The following is a 14,450-nucleotide window of genomic DNA, read 5'->3' on the forward strand; positions in this document are numbered from 1 at the left end:
CCAATGGGATTCTTCCCCATTTTTACCCTTTTACCATCATGGCTGAACTTCAAATGTAGATTTCACCTGGGCCTGTTTTCTTTGAAGTGTGTTATGTACACAGTGAAGACACAATCCCTGCTTTTCAGGGTTTGGAGTTTATGGAACAAGTATCTACAGAGTATGTTAAATATTTTAGATCATTACTACACCTTGGATTACAGTCAAAGACTTAAACAGTAATCTAAAATAAATAATACCAAGTGATAATTGCAACTGCAGAGTAACAAAATCTGGATTTTTAATACTTCTCTTGAAAAATGAAAAGATAACTAAGTGGGCAGAATTTTCAAGACATCGGAAACAAAGGACGTGTAAAACACAGCACGTGGACTTGTTTTACACATGCGGCTACTTTGGAAACATAAATGCATTGTACTTTTAACGTATATGATCAATTAGCTGCTTTGCATTCCAACCACCTATTTTACATCTCTGGTGGTGGTAAGGGCAAAATGAATATATGAATGTTGAAAGCCTGTTTGCATTTTAGTGTGAGCTTCTGTAGTGGGTCTTCTGTTATCTACTGTTATGGGTTTTCTTTTTCCCTTTCACTTAATGTGTATTACTGCCAAGGCTTCAAGGCCTTAGTCTGAGTCAGTGTACCTATACATACAGTTATGGCTGACCCAAAAAATTGCCCTATGACCTTTATCTGTCTGATTTGCAAAGGTCTCAGGTTCATCCTTGGTGTCTGTGCCAAACTCCCAGATAAGATATCATCCTTGCCACAGCTCAGTTTCAGATATGAAACTTTTCTGCAATGTGTTAGCATCTCTTCTGGCCACATAGATCCACATGTAGCCATTACATACTGCTTTGTTTCCATACCTTTGGTTTAGTGGCTATAAGGCAGAGAGAAGCTCAAAAGAAACAATTTATCTGCAGGCGGATTACTCGCAGGGATTCGCTTCACAACAAAAAGCTCAACTTTGAACCACTTTGCTATGACCTTCAAAGTACCATTCAGATGACAGCACATACAGTTTGCCCTATTTGATGATAACCTCAAGACTCACCACTAATAGAATTGCAAAAGCTTAGAGAGCTTTGAAGAAAGTTCATACAAAGAAACCCTCTGATCACATTCAATATTTGTTGTAAAACATGCCAAGCATTTGATGCATTTCATTTTTAGTCCATCACATGTACCTTTGGGCCATAGTACTGAAATGTGTTTACTGAATCCCACTATGAGTGTGAAATTCAAGGAATTATAAGAAAATTTTCTAAATAATCTCCAATATTGTTTTTATTCAGGATTCCGTTTTGGGGCTTTGGGGGCCAATCTTTTTCACTTCTACACCTCTCTGAAGTGTACATTCCTATGCTTCTGTATTTTTGGTGTATACAACTGTGGTTCATATGCATAAACCCACCTCTGCATGTGCAAAACTGACTCTTGGTGAGCTTTCAGAGACTACATTGAGACCTAGATCATTTAGTGTTGTGGGCTTTTGGAAAGGAAGAGTTTGGTTTATTCTTTTGTTTTCTTTGAACCTTGTATATTAAATGTATACATGAAGGTAAACTGAAAGACCAGAAAAAGGAAGATGAATAGAAAAGGAGTGTTTAACATTTACCTACATTACAGATAGGATCATGATAAACAAAATCAAATAAAGCTTGATTGGAATATTTTATTACTGAAGATATTATTTTCATGATGCACTACAAGGCAACTGTTGTAAGAGATATGTGGTGGTTGTTTTAACATGTTCATATGGAAGCTTCAAAATCTTGCATATATATTTTAACTAAAGAGAACCTTGGGTAGAAAAGTTAGGATCTAGATCTGTATCTGAGCTATCCCTCTGCTCCAGGGTTTGGGTTTGGTTCTTATCTCTCTTTTAACGATGTAATTTAAAGACAAAACCGTAGTTCAGCTTCCTTTTTGAGAGAGAACAAAGTTCACTTTATGAGTGCAAAAAAAAAAAATTACTTGATGATATACAAAGTCTCATAGGTTGTTTTTTTCTCTGACCCTTTTTTCCCCAATAATCTTCATATGAACTGACTTCAATTTTCAAGGCATTCATTAGTCAAATGAAAATAAAAGGGAGACTTTTAAAAGAGAGGGGGTTTGTTTGTTTGTTTTTCTAAACCAAAAGCAAACAGACTGGAGGCATAGATGTGTCTGACAGTGCTAACTACCAAAGGTTTGTACTTTTGCAAATTTTACCCATAGTCATGTTACCTTGGCACAGAAAACAGTGAAATGGAACCTGTCACATAACAAGGATCCAGTGTTGCAGATCCATGCTTTCTCGTCACACCACAGGCTAGATGTGTGTCTTCTTGCCATGTCACTAGTTTTTGAATATGAAAAAAGCAGGATCATAATTTATTTTACTGTCAAAAACCTCATTCTCCTTTTGCAGCAGTTCTGTGCACAGATCTGTACAATATTAATAAAATTGCTAGCCATAGAGCTAGGGCAAAAGTGTGTCAAGAAAAGGTTTTATTTCTTGTGATAGATGTTTGGTCATATTTGCAATAATGTATTATCAGAATTTTTGGAACAAGTAGATAGATTCACTAAAAACTGGCCGAAAAAAAGCAGGCTGTTTTCTTTTTTTATTTTTCAGAGTTGGCACTGCTTTCATTACTGCCTGTACCATCTCAGCAAGTTCATGATAATTTGGGTCAACCATTTTTTCCTGAATATTTAGAAGTCATTTGTCATAGATTCATCAGGCTAGCCTCAGGCGTACAGAGTCTTGGAAACACAATAATGGGAAAAGCTCCCTTTGCTCTTTATTCTTCTTTCAGCACTTAACACCACACCTCATGGAACAACTCCACACCTCCTTTCATGTCCTTCCTATCTCTCTGGTACATCCTTCCTCTAAGCAGGAGCCAGCTCATCTCCCTAATCTCCTTTTGCTAAACATCTCTCTTTTGCTTATAATACACTAAATATACAAATGGCCAAAAAGCACTCTAGATGGCCCTTTAACTTGACGAGCCACACGTCTATAATTACGCATGAACCTCATCAGCTAACAAAATATTACCATCATGTTCTAACACCTTCTCCTTTTCCCTTGGCTCTGGTTCCCCCACCACTTCCCTCTACCTTCCAAGACAGCTTCTCTTTGCATTGCTTTAAAGACTAACAGCATATTGAGGGAAATGTTTTCCATACTGCTAATATAGCCTGTGTGACTGTTCAGTTGTTAGTGAATAATGACAATAATAACAATAATAATTGCGCTTGTATTCATGTTTGGCTCTCATTAGATGCTGAATCGTTGCTGACATAACAGCTGCTCAGATACGTGCTGCTGCAGCAGCCAGTATTTCATGTGGAGGTTTATTTTAACCACTATCACCACTAGCACTTCCCTTTTGTTATGGGGCTGGTCTGGTTTTCAACAGTAACAACCACTAATTTACCACTTTAAAAATAAAAAAAGGGTTGTTTTTTTTTTTCTCTTTTACTTTTTGTAAACTCTGTTTCATATATGTTGTTTTAATAAAGGGCATTTGCCTGGAAACTGCAGAGTTCCTTTTTGGGGCTGGTTTCTGAGTGAGAACATAGGATGGAGACCCAAAATAGGGAAGTGTCTTGGGGAATGTGCAAATTTTCCCATTGGAATTACCACTTTTTACATGAATTGATTCATTCAATCAACAAACCAATTGTGTTTTTTATTAACATGAGGGTCACAGCACAAATTAACTGGGACAGAGAAGCTGGAAATTAAGCATAAAGCATTTTATCCTAAATTAGGTAGCTTCCCGGGAATCTAACCCAGTCAATAGCAGTGTTTATATCTTATTACAACCCAGGGACTGACTAACCACAATCTGATCACATTCTTTTGCTGACAAGATAGCAAAAACATATTTCAAAGAGGAGATGTAGCACAGTGCTCCATCCAGGATGCTTGCTTGCCCTGCATTCCTCTCCAAACTACCAAATTCCAAGGTGGGTATCTGCTTCCAAAGGAAGGTGTCCCTAGGAAAGCTGTTAGTGAAATAGCTCAATGGAGCTCACTGAGCCTGCTTCAGAAAGCTGCTGTGAGACCATTACTTCGACTGCCATTCACCTTTGCGTGTTTGTGTGGTGTTAGTAAACATTTACTTGGAGCCCAGCTGTATCCATGTGGTTTCTTTATATTGTGTCTGTTATGAAAAGAATAAGAGCTGTCTGCTTTACTGCTGGATGTAGCAGCAGGCTCACTTGCCCTGCATGCACAGGACTTTTGAGGAAGCCCCGTACCTCCCAGAGCCACATGGCACTGAGGCAGTACTTAATATATATGCTGTGGCTCATTTATGCTCCCTGACTTCAACCAGAAAATGGAGGAATGAATTTTCCTTGCTCTGCAGCCACCTTCTACAGGTAAGTCAAGAAGTTATGGGAAATGATGTCTCCCCACTTCTGTAAAAGCCAAGAATACCTTCCTTGTCTCCCTCTGGCCTGTGGTTAGAGGAGCAACACTTCCGTGGTGTTGCTCCTTCTCACCTGGCACAGCAAGAGCTGCCCATCCTGTTTCCATTGATTTCTCCAGTGGTTGCATTAAACAACACAATGGAGTATTTATGTGTCAGTGTTAGGAGCAGGTTATTAAGTAAAACCCACCGTAAATAGAGCCGTTAATTCAGTTGCTGGCATGGCTCTCTGTTATCTTCTCAATACCTCCCAGAGGGTATTAGTCTTACCCTTTCGTTTGAGTTGGCAGCAGAGTTATTTTTTTGCACCTGCTGCTCTACTCTGATAACAACACAGGTCAGCTTTGATTTGTTGGAATATAAACAAAAAAAGCAAAGCCTGGCATCTGCCTCAACAGCCGGGGCCGGTTTGACGATAGAGCTTTTCCCATTGGGTTTTGCACAAATGTGCTCTTTCAATTCTTATGTGAACTCTCTCCTGCTTCGTAAATAGTCCTTTGCTACAGGATAGCCTGATGTCAGAAAAGAGCTCAGCTTTGCCATCAACAGAAACCTCAACCGGTCAAAGTAACACGCTGTTCTAAGACTGAAGTCAGAAAAGTTATACAAAACACATAAAGAAAAATCAGACACAGTGGTTCCAAAATTACCGGGAAAAAGCTGCAAATTAAGTGTAAATCATAAAGGAACTTTCTTGAGAGAGAAAAAAAACCTGAAGGATTGGGAAGGTTTGCTTTCCCGTATGGGAAATCACTCCAACTCTCACTCTACTATTTTACGAGAAAAAAAAATTGAGTCTGTGAGAAGTGCGTACTCAGCTGGGAACTGAGCTACTTTTAAGTTCTTCTGAAACTGCTGTAAGAGCACCTATGGTGATGGACAAACCCCTAAAATACTGACAGCCATAGAGCAGAGAAGGAAGAGTCCACATAGACAGAAAAGGCAGTAAATAGCACAAAGCATAGAAATTAAGGAAATATGTCCATATTACAAATAGTAAAATTGAGGCACAGAGCTGAAATTATTCACTTAAGTCATATAACAAGTCAACAGAAAAGTCAGTCCAACTCATATCTTCCAGCTCAAGCTCCATTGCTATCCATTGCATCATGTTTCCAGCAAATCTTTCAACATGCAGATGAGTTAGGTTGAATGTGGTTTTTTTGAGGACAGGTAGAAGGTATTAAGTAAGGGAAAGAATTCTCTACAAAAAAAGAGACCTGTTCAGACTGAAACCAAGATTCTTCTATGCATCATGTCTATTATGTGACTAGTAGAGATTTGAATGATAAGTTAGCCATACAATTAAATCTGCACTTGAAGTATGAAATCAAAAAAGCTGCCCTTGACCTATGTATGACCCTGAAAATGAGCTAGAAACTCCTAAGTAGAGCTGGCTGAAATTCAAAATGTCTGTTCTGTGGAACTGTAGGTATTCCAAGAGGTTTTTCCTTCCTTTTTTTTTTTTCTTCTCTTTTAATCACAACGAAAGGAATTTTAAAAAGAAAGTTCCCCCACAACTGGGAATCAACTGACATGTAAAAACCTATATTCAAAGTGTCCAAGAATCAAAAGTGCAGCTCAGCCTGTTATGTAGAGTTAGTTATTCGTAAAAGACAGAAAATGTGAAACATCAAGCTACAGTGTTGCTGCAAAAAGGCAGTAATGTTACCACAGAGCAGCTGCGTTGGAAGCCATAAACTTGCCTAACATGGCTGTTGTGTACCAGGGTCACCAGGGAACCCTCTGTAGAGCCCAGCCATGGTAATCCTGAAATGCAGGCAGGCTTTGCAGACTACCAGGTCTGACTGCCTCAAACACCTTGGATGTGAAGTTGGCGATCCTGTTGCTCCTCTTTCACTGAACACTTGTATTCCTTTTCTTCCCCCTTATTTCTTTTATTTCTCCTTTTTAAATTATTTTTCCTTTTTTTTCTCTCTCTTTTGTTTTTGCCTTTTATTTAGTCAGACTGGCTGACCTGGACAAAGAAGTTTCTCTCAATACAATCACAAGCCTGTAATCAGTAAAACAGACAAAAATATCATCTCCAATTATCTATCTTCGGCACAGGAGTGCCAGGTCTTACAGAAACTGCAGAGTTTGTGACTGATCTCCAGGATGGGGGCTGGAGTAGTCAGAAATAGGAAAAAAACCCTTGCTTCCTTCAGTTTTATTCTTCAATTCCCCTGTACAGGTATGTATTCAGTTTTTAAAATAACTGGAACAGATTTCAAGAACGAAACTAATAAAAATGGTTTGGGACTATTTCAAGCAGCTATTTTCCTCAAAAAGAGATATATTACCATGGAATTATACCTATTTTAACAATGTTCTCAGAAGGGAGTGTTAGCAAAGACCCTTATAACAACTATTTTCAGGTGCTGGGGATTTTTTTTCTTCTTTTCTTTTTGCCTTTAATGATTAAATCTTCATTAGATTTTTAATATTGAACACGTGTCTTAGCATAAGGAAGGCTGACGCCTTGGTCCTGCTCCTTATAGTCCGGGGTTTGGGGAAGGGCAGCCCAGGCACACCAGCTCTCAGGCCATGCACATGTTCCTGCCAAAGGAAACCTGCTGTGGCACGAGGCAAAAGCTGCAGGCATGGAAGTCGCAGGCAGCTCAGTGTAGGACTCTTGCCATGAACAGCCCCTCACTCAATGCAAGACAACCATAGTCACTCATTCATACCTACTGACAAAATACACATAGATGCCAAATTCCATTAGCTTTGCATTTTAAATGCAGGAGCTACGCAGATTAGCAAACAAAATTGGCTGAAACTGGAGAAAATATTTGAACTCCTATTTTAAAAAGTATGGTAAGAAAGCCTGTACAGGAGATAAGGTATGTGCAAGTCTTATGAGGAGCATCTGAGGAAATTGGGGTTGTTTAGGTGGGAGAAAAGGAGGCTTATGGGAGACCTTATCACTCTCTACAACTCCATTAAAGGAAGCTGCAGCAAGGCAGGGGTCACTCTCTTTTCTCAGGTGGCAAGTGACAGGATGAGAGGAAATGGCCTCAAATTGCACCAGGAAGGTTTAAATTGGATATTAGGAAATAGGCTGACGAGAGAAGTGGCAGGGTCTCCATGCCTGGAGGTATTTAAAAGACATGTAGATATGGCACTTAAGGACTTGGTTTAGTGTTGGACTCAGCAGTGCTGGGCTAATGGCTGGAACTCAATGATCTTAGTGATCTTTCCCAGCCTAAATGATTCTATGATTCTACTTGGTGGAGGCTGCTTGTGTGAGTGTTGCATATTGGAGTCGGCTACGGGCAGATTAAGAAAATTTACTGGATTGACTCTTATCCAAAAATATTTAATCATTTGAGATTTTAAAGAAGGCAAAGAAGTTTCTACCTGTTGTTTCAAAGGATTACAGCTCCATCGTTAAAAGTCTTAGAGAAGGTAAGGATATGTCACTAAATGGAGGAAAAACTATATCTTTTTCATTTTGTTCATTCCACTTTTGATAAGTCTTACTCATCACCTATTAATTCAGTCTTCTAGAACTTTTTCATCTTCCTCTATCAGGGCAGGTGCCTGGGAATATTAAGAGTCTTTTATGTAAGTACTATGTTAGATCTCACTGGAAAAGGGATGAGAACGGCATCCTGACTGTGTCAGAATTTGACTCCTTGATAAAGCCCCTCCAATCTATGAGACAATTGCTTAACCAAACATACTTTAAAAGTACATCATCAAGATGCAGGCTTCTAAACTGTTGTGTAATAATAATTATATGTTACAGTAAAAATCATTAAGAAAGTTTGGGGGTAATCATCATATCACAAACTTAGTCTGATTCCTGACCATAACATCTTGGGCAATTTTACACAGATTCTTTAATTATATAGCAATAAAAATTAGTTCTCTTCTCACTGCTAAATGAAAGAAATCCCAGAACAGTTTTAAAAAAACCAAAACCAATTCTTCTTATGATGGCACCAGTAATTTGGAAAATAGAACATATTTTTACACATAGTTGCTTAATCCTTACAGACTTGTAGGGGTTCTGGCTACATCTAATTGTGAGCTGAGAAAATACTTCAAACGTTTATGTCTGTATCCTTCCTCCCTAATAGGCAGGAACCTTTATTCTATGTGTTTAAGTAGAATTACTTTCTTTGCACCGCCACAAAGCAATTCTCTTTTATTACCCCATCTTATTGATATATAACCAGTGATTACTCAGCTCCAACTAGCTGTTTTGTCAACTAGTTCCCATACTCTTTCCTGTGAAGCACATTTCACAAGATCAGCAGAGGAATAGGTAATGATAACCATGTGCAATGTCAGCTTTTGGAAAGGGAGCCTTTGAGGGTTCTTCGTCAGAGGGAGACATGCAAAATGCCAAGTGGCAGTTGATTGCTCCACTGGCTACATGACTCCATGTTTACTCATTCTTGCCCATCTGTCCCAAGTATTTTAGGCATTCTGTGAGGGATTTGGTGCAAACTACATCCCCAGTAGAGCTTAAAGGAGCTCTCATACTAAGACTGCTGATGACTTCCACAGAAACAAAATTAATTCTTACTTTTTCATATAACAGCTGTGAGAACAAATCCTTTGCTTAGCCTTTTGATCAGGAGCGTTACTCATTAATTTCACCATTGCCAAGTTTGCAATGTTACCTTTTCTTGAAAACTTGCTGAAATACTTCCTTGGTTCATCAGGGGCCAAAATACATGTAAAGCTGCAAGTGTGCTGAAGGCAGGGACAGAGAGAGAGAAGTAGACATTTGTGGTTCAAGATCTGGAAGCGCCCTTGAACACTGGGCTGGCTGAGCAGCTGAAGCCAGAGCACTTTTCTGAAAATGGTGTTAAGCTTCACCAATGTTCACAAGGCGCTTATTAGGAAGAAAAATTCATGAGTTTATGGTTGAAATTCAATAGTAATGAAGCTGTGAGATTGGACAGAGACTTCACTAAACATCACTAATTAGGCAAGCAACAAAAATAGTGTTTCTGTTCATTTCCTCATGTACAGCAAAGCCTTTATATTTGGTTCTACCACATCCTAACATTGTGTATCATTAGCAATGACAAATGACAACTAAGCTTATGACCCTTTTCTTTTTACATGTTGTTTGCTGCAGGAATGCCCAGACCTCAACCAGAATACCTACTTTACAACTTACGAAGAAACTGATGAGAAAGAGAGCCCTGAAATACCACAGAAAACCCTATAAAGAATGGGCACATTGCCCTCAGAATAAGAAGGGGGTATTCCTCTGTATCTGTATCTTGTTCTCAGCACACTGACCAATTTTTAAGTCAGACAGGTATGTCCTGTAGCACCCACTTTCCAACCTATCTCTCCGTACACTAGGTCACATCTCCGGTTCATGGAGATGGTGTTCATAGTATTGCAGAAAGAGCTCGGGCACTTTTGTGGGGATTGAATCTGCACAAGTAAATAGCAATAGAAAGCATGTGATTGTAGACTCCACAGAATAGATCCAGGCTACGTTGCAGTCAGTGAAAAGTTTCCATATTTATAAAGACCGTGTAAGGGGTGAACAAGGAAGGAAAGGTAAGCACTCATTCTGGAAAGGTGTCATGGCTCATGGGCAGTTCTCTGAGTTCACTGAATCAATAAAATCTTTAATCCTCTTCTGTGGGAATTGTACATAAATACACACTTCTTCAGCAGGTGTAGAATTCCAACCTCAAAGGGGGTTTTGGTGCAAATTGCTGTGGGACAAGCAACCTGCTAGCATGTCCCTCCTGTCTGAACATAGACGCACCTACAGAAATCCTTCCTTTTTTCCTCTCTAATCTCTCTTCATCTATGTTTCTGGATGATTTTTCTTTTTTAGTTTGATCTCTCTCCATTGCAATTTGCTACCTTGCACCTCCCAGACAGAACAAGTACAGATGTTAATGAAATACACCAGGAATGACAAAAAATTGAGGAAGCTCAATGGGAGCCAAATTAATTTTTTCTTTATCCAACTTTCCTATTGTCTGTTTCCACCACTGCTGAAAATCCACAACACCCTGAGTAATATGAAATTACTATGGCAATACCACAGCATATTCTCTCAGGTGACAGGAGTGTAATAATAACCCACGTTAAACAGACCACATTCTATTACCTGATCTTGCCACAACTGGGGTAATATACACTGCTGTGAAAGGCTACCCAGTTTGTGCCGGGGCAAACAAAGCATTATTCTCCTCTGATACGAGAGCATTTAGTAGTATGACTTGGGAAAAATATACTTTTTTACCATCCTTTACAAATTACATTTTGAGCGGAAAAGAATGGAAAAACTACTTACAAGGAAACATCAACTCCATTAATGATAACCTCACCTCTGCATGTAGGACCAATGCTCGAAGAGGAGAAGGGTGTTTGGAGGATTGTGGCTCTAATAAAGCCTTGAGCACACTTCATAAACCCCTGAACTGGAATTCCCAGTATATTGATTCATAATATCTCTGTTTAACACTGCTGTTCCTACAGACTCTGTCCAGTCCTGACATCCAAATTTCACAGATGTTGAAAAACTAGAGGAGAACATCAAAGTGATTAAAGGATGGAAAAGCTTACAATGAACCAGGTTGAGATCCTAGAGGGTTTTACCGTTCTGTAAGTTTCACATGAGAGAAGCCTTTGGAGCTTAGGCTACCACAGCTATCAAAGGACTAGGCTAAGAAAGGACTTGTCCCCAGCTATCTATACAAGGAACAGAAATTTGTCAGCCAGGGGCATTTCACACTAACCATGAAAAGACAACAAAATCAGATGGCTGAATGTTAAAGCTAGCCCATGTCAGACTGAAAATGAGGTAAAATATTTTTAGAGGAATCGTATTTAATTTCCAGGACACTTAAAAAAGTTCTGGTGAATTTCCCACCATTGGACTTCTACTTTTTTTTTTCAAGATTGGAAGTTTTCTACAAGATAAGCTCTACTTCAAGTCATGTAATTATCTCTGAAAAAATCTGGCAAGTTCAATGTTGTTATTGCAACAATCACTTGGTTTTGAAAATTGCAAGGGCCAAGAATTAAACTGTCATTGGGATATTTACAAGAGAAACACCTTAATCCTGTTGTTTTTCGAGTTTTGATTGCAATGTTTTCTTTAGTTTCTGCATTTGCACTAACTATAAAACTGCTATATTTTCCAGTTCTGGTATTTGCTACAGTGAAAAATAGATGTCAGGAAACTGGCTTAAACTGCTACCTACAAATTTGTTATCAAAACAAAACTTAAAGGAGTGCATTTTTTTAATTTCACTGTAATTTTCACAAATTACAGGAAACACTGGTGCAAGTTAGATATGTTTAACAAAGTGTCAGGTGAGAGAAGTACAAATAAAACCACTAAATGAAACTTTTACTTCAAGGTTCATTTCTGTCATTATGAACTTGTTTAATTGTCTAAAGAATAGGAAAGATAGGAAAGACAGGATAGTTGGATGTACTTTAGAGGTAAATATGACATATATTTTTAGATGAAGTAATCCAAAAGCACATTACTGAAATAATTCAATAACTTTATAATCATATACACAAGAGTTATGTGCTTAAAATGTCTCATGTGGTGAAATGCAAACATTCATCACTAAGTCCATCATATATATTTTACAAAATCAACATACATTTGCAGTAGCTTTTCCTTTACATTCACTTCTACAATTACTTAAACAACTGTGTCTATACCTTAAGGGGCCAGTTCTGGTTCTATTAAAATAAAATTACCATTGGAACAGAAACAAATTAAACAAGCAAAGACACTGCGGGCCTCACACTATATTTACCTATCCAATGCCTGAGCCGGGTTCTTTGTGGTGCTTTATCTTACTTAGAAGGGAATAAGCTCAGTAGAACCCCCCTCACCACAGAACTGCCAAGAAACTGCCTTGAGGCTGAAAGCAAGCCAAATTATAAATGTACTTTAGGATTTTTTGTTACGAACACAGTCACCATCAACATCCTCATCACCAAAAGCAACAAAAATACCGTAGTTGTAAAGCGTCTCCCACTTCTGCAACACAAGTACTTTCAACAGGATTGAAATAGTCCACTTTTTTGCCCCTTGTCTTACTCAACAGATGATCACTGTTGACAAAAGTAGCAGATTCAGGACCTGAAATATTATTAGCTACATTATAATAGAAAAGATCCTCAGTATCTAGCCCCACTCAAACATAAGCATAATAGAAATATTTAAACAGAAATTACAATTTCTGACTAAGAAACCAGAAAACTTTATTGTAATGTTAAAAAGCCTTTTGATCAAATGAGCTTAGCTGCTCTTCCCAAGTGGAAAGGGAGAGGCTCAGTATGGTGGCCATGAGTCTAGCAGACAGCTCTTCTCTTTTTTTTTTTTTCATTTTCACTGGCATTATTTTAAAGGAAGTAAATTTAAAAAAAAAAATACCTCAAACACCTTACCTCATTTAGCTGCAGATTCTGGACTGGAAATCCTTAACTGAGGCAATGGGAAAACTGTCTACAGAACAGTAGGTTGGGTAAGCACAGGTACTAGGTTATGTCAACTAAAGACTCCCAGGAGTGAAGATAAATGGATGTGATACTAATTTTAAAACATTTTGCTGAACACTCAGGCAGCCAATAGGGGAATTCCTTAGGTCACTTCCTGTTCATTTGATTGGAGCTGCAACGACAACAACCAAGATGAGGTTGAGAGCGTTTGCATAAGGCCAGCTCAGTCCTAGGCATTCAAAGAGAACAGGTCTAACCGGGTTACACGCGTGGCTCCAGAACAAAAGAAAAACCTGGTAATGGATGAGAGATTGATTTCTTTGTAGTTGTTTTTTTAAGACCATCCCTTTTTTTTTTTTTTTTTTTTTTTTGTAATGGAGGTTATTTCAGGTAGATAGGGAGATCATAATTAGGATGGGGAGAAACGAAAAGCAGGAATGTCCTAAATTAAAATTAGTCTGGAAATAACATTAGGAGATGCATGGCATGGAATAACCGTGTGCTGGCAGGGAGGTGGACTAAGTGAGCCTGTATGATGGCCTCAATTCTTTCTTTTATACCTTGAGAATTCTGCAAAACGCGTGACTGCAGAGGGGAGAGTTTATTGGTCTTTCAGCTTCCCTGGGTATTTGAGAGAAAGTAAAAAACAAAAGATGAAAAAATCATGAGCGTGTGTATATGGGGTTGAGTACAAAAATTCATCTACATGCAGGTTAGCAGGGCAGAGAATCAGCAGATGTGCGCAGTCCAAACTTTCCTTGACCACATGTGACTTATCCCACCATACTGTAACCATGAACTTGAGCAGAAAATGAGGAAAAATGAAAAAATGAAGCCTCATCTCTTTCTCATTGTTTCACTGGTCAGAAAAGGCACCTAACATAGAAACAGTTAAAAATGCAGTAACATAGGAAGGTTCTGAGGTTCCATTAACTTGTATGCATAAAACACAAGAAGTGTAAAATATTATTATACAGTGACTGTTCAGTGGTCTGTGTGAAGTGAATTTTTTAGTCTTTGCTCAGTTTTGGTCCCAAGTTTCATCATAAATCTACCCCCTGACAGATGCTGACAAGTGTTCTCAGTCCTAGATTTACCAAGCACAGGGAATGAATTGTCCTTCAACATCCAGAGATACTATTAATTATTAATCAAGGCTCACTGTTGATGTAGGGGAAATATTCCACAAATATTATTTATGCTGAACCTGATTTCAAGATAAATAATGGATCTCAGACTCGAGGAATGTCACCTTTGTTCCTATCATCCACACTAACACCAATTAAAAACTAAGTTGCTTGTGTTCACATAGATAAGGTGCACCTGTGCACAAATGTTGCTTGGGAAGATTCACTTATTTTTCACCCAGGCTAAAGTCAAGTTCCATAGCTTCTCACATTGATTCCTACCTATCAAAAAAAGTTGTAAGATGTAAATGTACATCTTGGAGAGCAGTATTCTCTTGTAGGGTTAAGGTTGTCACTGCAAACACCTCTGTGGTGTTTTGATAAGTAGGTCTAGCACCTATAAGATCTCTCTAAGCATTC

General features: G+C 38.5%; 1 protein-coding gene across 1 annotated transcript in view; it reads right to left on the bottom strand.

Moving 5' to 3' along the window:
• The window catches only part of EHF (ETS homologous factor), a 33,506-nt gene extending 20,542 nt beyond the window's left edge, over positions 1–12,964 (bottom strand). The window contains exon 1 of the mRNA XM_008919946.2: positions 12,853–12,964. The gene's annotated coding sequence lies outside the window, so the exon portion shown is untranslated. The remainder of the gene's footprint in view (positions 1–12,852) is intronic.
• Positions 12,965–14,450: the final 1,486 nt, after the last annotated feature.

This window comes from Manacus vitellinus, unplaced genomic scaffold, assembly GCF_001715985.3.
Source record: "Manacus vitellinus isolate BGI_N305 unplaced genomic scaffold, ASM171598v3 scaffold_59_pilon, whole genome shotgun sequence".
NCBI lineage: Eukaryota > Metazoa > Chordata > Aves > Passeriformes > Pipridae > Manacus > Manacus vitellinus.